Source organism: Ipomoea triloba, chromosome 3, assembly GCF_003576645.1.
Source record: "Ipomoea triloba cultivar NCNSP0323 chromosome 3, ASM357664v1".
Taxonomy (NCBI): domain Eukaryota; kingdom Viridiplantae; phylum Streptophyta; class Magnoliopsida; order Solanales; family Convolvulaceae; genus Ipomoea; species Ipomoea triloba.
In genome coordinates, this window is record NC_044918.1 from 9,408,442 (window position 1) to 9,421,505 (window position 13,064).

A 13,064-nucleotide genomic window follows, 5' to 3' on the forward strand; every position below is an offset into this window, starting at 1 on the left:
ATTTTATATAATCTTATTTCATAACATTTAAGAAAGCATGAATCATTGAGGTGTTTGACAAACACAACCTAAGAAGCCTTCAGAATTTAGACCGATGGTGCTAAGCTTCCTCGCCGGCGAAGAGATTGTTGAGCGGAGCAGCATGGATGTAGCCTGGTCGCAGCTGATCCCCGGCATCCCAAACGACGTCGCTATGCAGTGCCTGGCTCGGGTCCCTCGTATATACCACCCCATCCTCTCTCTAGTATGCTTCTCCAATGTATTATTTGTGAAAGAATTTACTGATTTCTTGCTTGACACATGAATCATACTTCAAATATTGTGTTCTTCAGTCACTGTAGCGTCAAGGCAAAGAAATAGAGCAGGGCGAGTGAGGTTTAACACGCGATTAATCTGACTTCTGTTGAAAATCCTATAATTTATGCTTTAGCGATCTCTAAGAACTCAAGTTTATTCACTGAAATTGAAATATGAGGATATTTTTAGAATGCTAATTGCATATTCAAAAAGGAATCCTTTGGAGCTGGTTTAGCAAGGTTATGTGCTCTGGCAATAATTAGAATGCTTCATAGCCTCAGGTTTTATCCTCTTCTTGATATGATGGTCATGAAAGTGCTGTTTTGTAGCTTCTTTTAGTTCAATGGATTAGAATCAAGGATTGAGATGCTGCTTAGTCTTTGACTGAGCTTGGTGAAAAACTATTTGAGGATTCATTTGGCTTAGCTTATTCAGGAGTTAACTTGGGTTGATCAAATATTTGGAATCTAGAGTAGTTCGGTACTACTTTCTGTTTCCATACAGGGTGCAGTCTGGCCATGTAAAAGAATTGCCTTTGGTATCTAGAATTTGATTCTCTTTTGGTATGGTTTAGGAGCAAGCTTTCTCATACAACATTCGTGCAACATTTGTGCATATCGTTGATTTAATAGTGACATGGCATACTTTAGTATATTACTTTTTTCCTGAAAGTCTATATAACAAGAAATTAAAACAGCTTTGATAATGTAGAATTGCACAATATTCTGAGTCTAGAATAATAGAATTTACTTGAATGGCCCCTCAAAGCCCCCTAAGTTATTCATAAAAGTAACTTAACATGCACACATACATGTCAGAGGACACATTGATACTATTTCCTAATAATCAGAATCCCTGTTGAGCATGAAATATATTACAAGCTATAAGAGACTTTCAAGGAGCAGTTGGTGGCTTGTGCAGCATATTTCCAAGACCAATATCACTATCTGGAATATACTGCCACTTATTATATACTAGAATATCTTCTTCTTCAGATTTGTTTTCATCCTCCAAATCTTGTTGAATGTGATAAAGTTGCAAATAGAGAGTATCGATTAATGATGAAGGTTGTTTTTGGAGATTTGATCTTTTCCTTCTGGTAACATTTTTAGGATACCAGACAGGCCATTGGGCTGCTTCTCCGGAGAGGCAAACTGCAAAAATCAGCATGTATAAAGGAATAAAGTGTTAATCAACTTCTTTCTTTTTATGGTGGACTGAGTATGGATTGGTAGTAAATATTCAGTTGGATTTTTCAATAATTGCAAACTGAGGCATAAACTTGAAATAACACTAACAAGCATAGCAAATCACTTTTTTATTGGTTTTGTTAAAGTTTTGATATTATATACATGGTAAGGCAAATGAAAGAACATGTTTTAATATCTCTTCCTAAGATGGAAACTGGAGAAACTAATGGAAAACTGATGCATGCTATGATTGTTAATATTAAAATTGTCATTCAATAATAGATATTTAAAGATTGATCCATTGTTGCTAATTGAGACTAGTCTGTGCATATCTTAGAAACTATCCCTTATTAAACCCATCCTATGCATTCAATTTGGATAAAGATGATTGTGAAAAGCAATAAGAAGCTGAAATATTTGTGTATATTTTCTTAAATTCTGATTTTACTTTTATAGTCATATTTCCTTTAGATATTCAGGGACTTGCCCTTAATGCAAATTAGGAAAGAGAAGTTTATCCTATATAAGAGAAATGCAATCCATATATGCTTCATGGACTCGCTTCAATTTTGTCTACGACTTGAGAACAACAGCATTCATTCCTTTGATATGCTGTTTTGGCGGTAAGTATTCAAGTACTACATTTATGTTGCTCGTATTCTCTATCTCTTTTATTTTATTTAAAAAAAAATATTAATGTACCTTCTGTTCCTTGTGTTAGCATGCAATTCACTGGAGATGTTACTGAAGATTCCGAGCTTGAAATGCTAAATTCCCCCTCTTTAGGCATTTTTCCTGCTCTCAACTTTTGTTGAGAGATGATTTTGACAGCATGCTTCTTGGAAGGTAATTTGTGAATATTACCATTTGCATCTCTAATTCCATGTTTTGGAACATAATCATTGAGATTTCCCCTTAACCTCCATCTTGATCCACATGCATTGCACAGAACTGGCTTTTCTTCTGGTCCTGCTCTCCAACGTGGAGTATCTGTTTCATGTCATGGATTTTGAGTTTTGACAATTGATACTGATTATGAACTATTGATCAAACAATAATTAACTTATATAATATGACGATAATAGAAAAAACAGAAGGAAAAATGTCTAGATTTAGGGAGGTTGTCAATTGTGAAACAAACCTTTTTATATAAAATCAGACAATCAGTGAAACATGAATTATTGCATATATTAATTTGGAGAACAAGAGAAGGCATGCAAAGAATGTTGTGGTAGTAATTTTCACTGGAAAAAAAGAATTCAAGCTAGCTAAACCTTCCTCCAATAAGAGATGGCAATGTGGCCTGTCATAGTATGGGCCGGGAGTATAGTCCACATCCTCAAACCCTCCGCTGACCTTATTTCCATATCCATCTTCCTACTTAGACAGTTAAAATTTAGCATACCCCTTCCAATATCATCTAAACCTCTATATCCCCTGTTACCTTCCCCTTTACCCACCCCATAAACATGCTTTGAATAAGAATTATCATTCCAACAGTGAACAAGTAGTTCATTTGCTTGTAGCTATAGATCACATGACTTGGATCAAAATCTACCTCTAAGTCTAGTCTCATTAGCAATCAGCCTCTTCCTTCTTGATTTAAATGAAAGTGGTTTTTGGAAATAGAAAGACTTAGATCTTAATAAATATCAAATCCAAGGATAACAATCATACTTCAGGTCTGCTATAGTATGTTTTAAAAGGCAGAGGTGTGCCTTGAGGCATTTTTTATGTTGAGGCGTAAGCCTCAATTTTTATAAAAAAAATATAATAGAAGAATGATTATAGTCTGTAGCCTGATTAGCCTCATTATCCTCATTTCTACCATCATGATCAATACCTTCCCATTATTCTTCATCTTCATCAATTAACCTACAAATAAATAATAAGCAAAACAAAATAATATTAAAAAAAACCACTAATCACACTACCAGCATAACAACATTTTAAATTTTTTTAAAAAAAAGGCGTCACACACCCACACTGCCAGCAGTACTATATGAAACAGCAGGCAGTACACCCATATTATATATATATACACACACACAGAGACAACAAACAATAGGCAGTAGTATACGAAAAGAAAAAAAGAAAAGAAAAGAAAGAAGAAGAAGAAGAAGAAATTTTACCTGGGAGTTCACCGGACGCTGGAGGTCGCAAGAGTCGAGTCTCGTCCCCAGTCGCAAGTCGAAGTTGCTAGCCGCAAGAGTGCAAGTCAGGTTTCTAGATAAATTAGGCCTAACTTATCCAAATTTCTTTTGGGTTAACACTGGTTCGCCTCAAAAAAACGCCTTAGAAAGCCTTGAGGCGCGTATGAGGCGTACGCCTCTAATTCAGCCAAAGAGGCGTACGCTCAGTACCTACCTGCTACGCCTCACTCGGAGGCGCGCCTCAAAAATGCCTTTTTAAATAGCTATACTACTGTGGCTGGCTTGAACCTCTCCATCATTTAATGCATCTCTGCCTTGTGCCCCCACCAATGATGGCAGTGGCTGAGAGCTAAGCTTGGCCAGAGATTGCCTTGGTGTGACAGTAACCAATTGTTTTAAATCTTTGGTCGGTAATGAAGAAATGACCAGCAAAGAAAGGACTTTACCTTAGTGTTTTCTCAAGCAATCTTCTTTTACAAACTACTAGAAAACTAATGACTTATAAATATCAAGCAATCTTTAAAGACCTCATATCCATTCTTTTTTAATATCTCATATTATAATTCTTATACTATAGATGCTATAAAAATTAAAATATAATCTAATATAAAAATCATAATTATTATATAAATGTATATAGTACTATATTATAATTTTGTGAACTAGGTAGCATCAAGAGTGTGAATATGTGGATATAATAACTAGGTATTCTGTAAAGGTGCCTAAAAATTCTCAATAATGGCCGCCATCCCCTTAATTAGTCCCCGTACCTATACCCATCTGAGTATATGTTTGTTATGGGTGCAATTTCCATTTCTAGCTCCAATTGAATACAATACATTTCTTATGCTTAGTGTATCTTTAAAGACAGAATAGAGTCTATTAGTCTAAGTCGCTCTACTCTTTGACACTAAATTAGTTGAAATGTTTGTATTTGCATCTCATTTTTGTATGTCACCCCAAGTAAATCCTCCATGTCAGTAAAGTAGTAGTGTGCAGTAGTGTTGTGTAGTATATTAGTGTTATAGGCAGCAGTAAAGTTAGCAGAAAAGTGCAGCAGCAAAATTAGACTTGGGCAGCAGGCCAGCAGCAATGTTAGCAGAAAAGTGCAACAGCAAAGTTAGACTTTGGCAGCAACAAAGTTAGGCAGCAGAAAAGTGTAGTTAGGCAGCATAAAAATAGTGCAGAATTTGAGGAAGCTTGTCTTCTCTCATGTATATATAAAGATGTATCAGCTAGCTAATGTAGAGACAGAAATCAGAGAACACAGAAATATAAGTCTTTTAGCTACTGCCCACACTTAAGCTTTTCTCCCCATTTTAGTTATTAACATGGTATCAGAGCCTACTGGGCATTGATCGGAACAAAGAGGCGAGCAACCGGCAGAAGTTTCGCAGCGAACGGAGCCTCCACGCGCCGCCACGCGCCACCGTCGGCCGGAGCTCCGGCGACCGCTCGCCGGTGCGTGAGGCCATTTCTGGCAGAAATTTGTCTCGTTCGTCTCGTTTTGATGAGCCCATTTCCTGATGGTGTCACTTGGGCGAGTCTTCATCAGCTTTAGAAGCTTCGTCTCTCTTTCTCTCCCTGTTCTTCTACGGCGAACCAGCAAACCTGGATCAGCAGTGACGAACCAGCTTGTCGAGCAGTGGTGCAGCTGGGTCATTTCCAGTGACCTTGGAATCCTCTTCTCCGGCGACCTCCTCTCCGATGCTTCATCTCTCTCTTTCATTTCCTGCGCAGCAGAACGCTCCTGGCAGCAGAGCTCCCGGCAGCAGATGCAGTAGTGGCTTTCCGGCTGCTATGGTTGTAGATGAGGAAGTAATAGGTGTTTTTGATGTTGGAAGTGTTATAAGGAGGGAGGAACTATTTGCAGTAGGTTTGTTGGGCAGCATGTTTTGGGTTTTGTGTTTTTTTTAGTTAATGTATAAAAAAAAAAAAAAAGGGAGGGGCAGTAGATTGTTTTGTTTGGTTTAATTTGTGGGATTGTTTTAATTTGGTCTTAAGTTTAGTTTGTGTTGTTTGAGTCATGGGATCCGTCTCATATTTAGAGTCATGCTATGGAGTAAGTGAGAGGTGCGTTGTGGTGTTTAATTGGGATGGCGAAAATGGCAATCCGTCATCGGAGAAGAAAAATAGCATAAAGTTTTGGCCGAATGATAGTAGGCTTCGTGGTCGAGTTGACAATCTTGGTAGCCGAATGATAGTAGGCTTCGAGGTCGTGTTGACAATCTTGGTAGCCGAATGATAGTAGGCTTCGTAGTCGAGTTGACAACCTTGGTGGCCGAATGATAGTAGGCTTCGAGGTCGTGTTGACAATCTTGGTAGCCGAATGATAGTAGGCTTCGTGGACAATCTTGGTGGCCGAATGATAGTAGGCTTCGTGGTCGTGTTAACAATCTTGGTGGCCGAATGATAGTAGGCTTCGTGGTCGTGTTGACAATCTTGGTGACCGAATGATAGTAGGCTTCGTGGTAAACTAGAAAGACATTGACATGTTTGGTGACGAGGAGGCGTTTATTCGAGGTGTTATCACTCTACCTCATCTTACTACTGATCTACAAGTAGCTGATGTCTTTACAAAAGATTTAATACGCCAAAGACACAAGTTTCTCAATAGCAAATTGATGCTGATAGACTTACCCGCATCAATTTGAGGGGGGATGTCAGTAAAGTAGTAGTGTGCAGTAGTTTTGTGTAGTATATTAGTGTTATAGGCAGCAGTAAAGTTAGCAGAAAAGTGCAGCAGCAAAATTAGACTTGGGCAGCAGGCCAGCAGCAATGTTAGCAGAAAAGTGCAACAGCAAAGTTAGACTTTGGCAGCAGCAAAGTTAGGCAGCAGAAAAGTGTAGTTAGGCAGCATAAAAATAGTGCAGAATTTGAGGAAGCTTGTCTTCTCTCATGTATATATAAAGATGTATCAGCTAGCTAATGTAGAGACAGAAATCAGAGAACACAGAAATATAAGTCTTTTAGCTACTGCCCACACTTAAGCTTTTCTCCCCATTTTAGTTATTAACACTCCATAGATCCATCTTAGTATTCTCATTTCCATAAAGATCACATTATGAACATTTTGCTTCTTTGACAGTCAGCATTCAATGCAATTAACATAAACACTAATTGCTCTGTTGCACAACTTTCCATTCAACTTCAGAGCCACATAAAAAGCCTATGACACTCATCCACTTCACCCAACAAACCTTAATTCTATGATTTAGATCATTGTTCAACTTTCCTCATGGAGAATACATTCAATTTATTATTTCATCGTAATGGAATCAATATAGTATTTGCTATGAATAATGTAAAATGTCATTTCAGAGTAATTTGCAATTATGAGGATTAGAGGTAGGTGAAGGAATTTGGGATGGATTAAAAACATAAGTTGGTCAACTTTAATGGGACAGTGAGAGTATATAGATCTTGATAACACTAACTCTTTAGGTACTTGTTGAATCACATAGACATATCTACCAAAAGGACTGAAGGCTCAGAAGAAATTCCTAGGGGGATACTTGTTGTGTTGTCTTCCCTTGAGTAGTATGTTTGTTTGATGCAAAGTGAAGCTTATTCAGACACCCACATAGATTTTCCCTCTAAAGCTAGACAGGTAAAAGAAATTATAGTATAATTTTGCAACTCATCATTAAAAAAAATTGTCATTTTCTATTTGAGAAATAGAAAGAAATTAAGAAAATGAGGTATTGGGTACTATTCTCTCATGCAAATTTTCATTTTCAGATACATGGATACTAAGGTCATTCCATCAGTATTTCACTCCAAATCCTAAAATGGAAGGGCAAAATAGAAATTCAATTTTTCTTTTGAGGGTGGCGGGAGTAAAGATGTTACAAAAAGTACTCACACGTAATGCGGCAATGATAACACGGCCCTTCTCTGCCCATTGGATTCGATGGTGATGATTTTCAAGTTCTGAAGAACTCTTCAACTCAAGAACTTTTCTTTCAACCCCGAAGAATGTATGAGCCTATCTGAAATAATCCAAAGACAAAAAAATAGTAATCCCGAAAACCTAAGATGAATCTGAAAACAACTGAGTAGGTTAACAGTTCTTGTGTGCAGCAGTAATTGATAGCAGTGCCGTTTAGTGTATTCTGCCTAAAGCAAGTCTACACACATTTATATGGGCCAGTATATCAAATGGAAATTATATTAATTTCCTCCAAAGTCTTATATTTGGTCATGGTGAGTCAAATTTGAAAGGCATTATGTTTGGGGGGAAAAGGATAGGTTTTGTCTTTTAGGTTTGGTCTCTGCCTGTTTGCCTCAATAGTTAATGCTTATGGCATGATCTGAATAGATTACAAGTAAAACGTTTTTACTAAACTTTGCAAAGAGTAAATAAAAAAGAACCAAATGAGTATTACACCTTCCAATGAGTATTACATTGGAATCAAATCCGATAGTAAGGAGGAAAAGAGGAATGATTTTTATTATTATTAAAAGTATACTAACAAGCATGGTGGAATCAAAATAAAATATTTATATGTATTAAAATTTCATGTTGGATACATGGAGGATGACCTTTTGACTTTTTTCCTTCATCATTTTGTATTCCAATGTTCTAAAGTAGGGGAAAGGAAGAGGATTGCTTTTTATGATTACGAAAGGATTTGAATCCGATAGTAGGGTAGCAAAAGTAGGCAAACAAACATGGTAATTGGAATCAAATCCAATATAGGGTATAAACGTACCCGACCAAATACCACTTTAGTTTCATTCCAAAAATCCAAAGTTTTATCTTTCTTATTGTGCCCTGCTTGTATTTCATTCAAATCCTTATCTATCAATTTTTCCTATATGCTTTCAATTTCCATCAAATCCTTTCTTTAACCTCTTACTCAAATTTAGTGAAATGCATGCATGACTGCACTTTTTTTTTTAGGCCTTTTGTCTATTAATAATAATATACACCATAGTATTATCTTCCTTTTCTAGCACCCATCTCTGCCATTAAAATAAATAAATATTACCAATTTATCACAGCATCAAAGGGTGTTCTATATAGATACTACCACATTTTCCGCGCTATCCAGTTCCACAACTGTTTAAATGACTGAGATGTGTATTCTACAGTTTGAGTGAGGCTAGGTTAGTCTGATGTATAGTGAATATATATGATGCTCTTACACTTTCTGGCAATGAACTTCAAAGGATTTGTGAGTGGGCCACACCACCTTTTTATGGATTTTAATTAATTCTTCAATGATAAAAAAAAAATCACATATGGTAATTTTTCTTACCTTTTTATGGCATTTAATTAATTCATTACTAAAGAAGGCAAAGACAATTAGAAATTTTACATAAATGAATTTTCTTATCAATTCTAGTTTCTATTATTTGGGTGAAAATGTAATAACACAATGTTTTATTGCGGCTGAGTTTCCAAATATGACGCCTTTGATAATTCCTTTCTCACAGTCTCTGTTTAGTTGATGTACTTGGCCATCTCTGTCTGTATTGGTCGTCTCATTTCTAGGCGTATTATGTGCATCATAAAAGTTTGCTTTTCAATACCTAACGACAAAGAGAGTCAAACGTTTCTTTTTAATGACGAGGAAAAGCATTTAAGACTTACATTTTGCCATTTTATGTTTTATGGGACAAATAAAATTGGGTCAAAGTTGCATATAATATATCTTCATTAGCATAATCACCCTTTGAGATTCTAGAAATGCATATTACTTGGAAAATCTACTGTCTGACATGGTTCATTGTCGTCTTTTTCTCGATCTTGAGGGATGCTCTATAAGGTTGTGAGTAAAAAGGTGTATAGTTTTGACTATGTTATCATATAGTATCGACATTTGTACATGGATTGGTGCTTCTCTTATCTGCCTAAATAATGCCAAAAGTTTAATATGTGCCACGTCCAAGATTAATGGTATGGGGCTTCAAAGGCAACCCCATTAATGGTGGAAACAGAGGTATCTCCGGGAATTGTCTTTATGCATATGTAAATAATCTAGGACGTAAGTGATAGGACTAGATTTTGTAAATAATCTGGGAGAGAGGACTAACCGACCAAGAATTGTGCAAAATGTAAGAGTTTTTTGTGTCTTGTTTTTATGCTTATGTGAATAATCTGCAATGGTTCACTAAGAATTATGCAGAACATTTAGCAGTCCTTTTATTACGTTGAACTGACTGTATCAAAATGTTGTGCATCAGGTGATATGCAACTCTGAGTGTGGTTTACATGATTCTCCCTTGCAACTCTTGGTCTAGGTGCAGCGCAAAATGCAGCATATTTATGAAGGCGGCAATCGAGTTGCAGATGCCTTTGAAAATGTGGGAGTGAAGGTGCCTTCTCGGCTGCTTCTTTGGTCTGTAATCTTACCCTCAATTCTCTTCTCTCTCTCTCTCTCTCTCTCTATATATATATATATATATATATATATATATTCCATTTCATCTTGAATTGGGTATATTAGGAGTGGCTGCCCCAAATTATGATATGATATATAGGGTGTGTTGCAGCTGATGTAGTAATTTGGGTTTGAAAGAGAAGTGATTGCCTGAAAACTGACTTAGCCAGCATTTGTTAGTTGTGGAAAAAGAGAGATGAAAGGCAAAGGAGAGAAGTAATGAAAGAAAAACAACCTTAAATCCCCAAGTATGGTCCAAGAAAAAGTGTGAGAAACTGAGAATAAGAACTTTATAATGAAATCATAGGCCACTTTTCAAATCTATAATGCTCTACATGGACCAATCAAGCATATAAAATATTCAAACAGAAATAAAATAGAGAGTAGCATGCATTTCCAAACATCACATACAAAATTTTCTGTGCTCCCTGCAGAAAAGATAAGGATGGACAAATATTGTATGTGTGGAATAGAAAAAGCTGCGGCTCCACCTTTGAGCCTTTCTCCTGGCCTTCTTCTTCTTCTTCTTCTTGATCTTGGATGAAGAAAGCTTGGATTTTTGGAGCTTCTACCGGGAGGAAGGGCCTCCCTCTGGCCTTCCTCTTCCTCTAGATTACTCATCCTTTTATTGTCAATTAGAATGTCACCTTGGCTTCACCCTGCATAGATGCAAATAAACTGTGCTTCATAAGTCATGATATTAATGTTTTTATATACTGTGAGTAAAAGGTTGCTTCACAATTAAGCCATGCGATGTACAGATTAAAGATTATAAGTATTGTTGTTATCTTATAATACTAACTATTAGTTTTATTAAATTTTAAGTATAAATATATCAGAGATGTTAGCTAAGATTTTCACGAATCTGTTAATGATAAGTTATATTCTTCCTAGATTTTTTCCCTATATTTTGTCATAGCCTAATAGTGCATAGTTGGCATTTAAAATATGAGAGACTGTTATTCTAAATATAGGAAAATGTTGTAAAAATAATAAAATCAATTGATATAGCAATATATAACACTTAATACTTAAAAAAAAATACAATATACACACTACACTATTAATACATATTTCAACTATAAGACTAGCAAATAATGTATCTATATTTCAATTGCCGCCGTCCACAGCCTGAATTCGCCTTCTGACACCGGGTACAACTGTACAAGGGAGTGAGGGACCACAAGAAGGAAAAAGAACAAGGAAGAATAAATAGAGAGAAGGAAGAAGATGAGAGAAGAAATAGAATAAAGTTGAAAGTGGGAAAGAAGTTAGGTTTTTGTTTTATTTATATTAGGGTTACATGTATTTTATATGTATTTTGACCTTATTCTGCCGGTATTATGTTAAAAAATGAAGAAAAAGCACTAAGGGATGTCTGTTAGACCTTTGTATTCCACCCCAAAGTGTTACATTTTTGGATCCCAAATCCCCACCCCCACTGTAGAAAGGACCCCTCGTCACAGTTGATCCCCGGCTTCCCAAACATCGTCTCTATGCAATGCCTGGCTCAGGGCCCTTGGATATACCACCCCATCAGCTCTCTAGTCTGCAAGTCATGGAGGTTCACCACCGCAAATTATGTTATGGTCCCGGGTCCACCTTGCAACGTGGATCCAGGTTCATGTTCACAATTTTAAAATTCTATGTTCATAATTTTAAAAATCTATATTAATAATTTTAGATCTCAATATACAAAATTACATTACTCAATATTCACAATTTTTGAATTCTATATTCATAATTTTGTTATATAGATTCAAAAATTGTGTTATAATATTGAATAGAATTTATTACCGAAATGGTCCATCGACTATTGCGAAATTACCAATTTGGTCCTTGATAATTTTTTGTGCCCAATTAAGTCCTTCGACTTTGAAAATTTTAACCAATTTGGTCCTCCGTTTATTTTGTCGTTAAACATCCGTTAAATTGGGACCAATTTGGTAATTTTACTATAGTCAAGGGACCAAATTGGTAATTAATTTTCACTGAAATGGTCACTTGACTATAGCAAAATTATCAATTTGATCCCGATTTTAATGGATGTTTAACGACAAAATAAACGGAGGACCAAATTGGTTAAAATTTTCAAAGTCAAGGGCCTTAATTGGGTACGAAAAATTGTCAAGGACCAAATTGGTAATTTCGCAATAGTCGATGGACTATTTCGGTAATAAACTCTATTGACCAAATTGGTAGCAATGTCCACTTAGAAAGGAATTAACATATGAAGAGGATTGACCATTTTCATATTTTGTAAGGCCAAATAGTATGAATTACAACATTTTAAAAAGATGATTGAATATTTTACTATTAGGTTTAAATATTTGCACTATTAGGCTTAAATATTTGCACTATACGAGTAAAAAGCATGCACTACAAGTTATTACGAGAAAAAAATGTGAGTTCTATGCAATTTCATTTGATATAGCCATAAGAATGTGCACTGGTAAGTACAAAATTGTGCTCTCTATGGCACAAAACTGTGCACTATAAGAATAAAACTAACCTAAAACATGGTTAATACCTTGAACTCTAAGGATGAACTATGTGAACTGTTAGGTTTAAATGTTTGCACTATTAGGCTAAAATATGTGCACTATAAGAGTAAAAATTATGCACTATAAGTTATTATGAAAAAAATATGAGTTCTATGTAATTTCATTTGATATAGCCATAAGATTGTGCACTTGTAGGCACAAAAATGTGCTCTGTATGGCAAAAAAATGTGCATTATAAGCATAAAATTAACTTAAACCATGGTTAATACCTTGAACTATAAGGATGAACTATGTGAACTGTTAGGTTTAAATATTTGCACTATTAGGCTTAAATATGTGCACAATACGAGTAAAAATCATGCACTACAAGTTATTATGAAAAAAAAATGTGAGTTCTATGCAATTTCATTTGATATAGCCACAAGAATATACACTTGTAGGCACAAAAATGTGCTCTGTATGGCAGAAAAATGTGCACTATAAGCATAAAACTAACCTAAACGATGGTTAATACATAGAACTTTAAGGATG

At 35.7% G+C, this 13,064-nt stretch overlaps 1 long non-coding RNA gene across 3 annotated transcripts; it reads left to right on the forward strand.

Moving 5' to 3' along the window:
- Positions 1–74: 74 nt before the first annotated feature.
- Positions 75–11,441, forward strand: LOC116012697. Of its 3 annotated transcripts, XR_004097172.1 has the most exons (5): positions 75–244; positions 1,410–2,110; positions 2,209–2,333; positions 9,833–9,987; positions 10,464–10,878. It is a non-coding gene; the product is annotated as an uncharacterized LOC116012697 (long non-coding RNA). The 3 variants fall into 3 exon arrangements; XR_004097171.1 differs by lacking the exon at positions 10,464–10,878 and adding an exon at positions 11,160–11,441 and having other exon boundaries at positions 75–2,110; XR_004097170.1 differs by having other exon boundaries at positions 75–2,110.
- Positions 11,442–13,064: the final 1,623 nt, after the last annotated feature.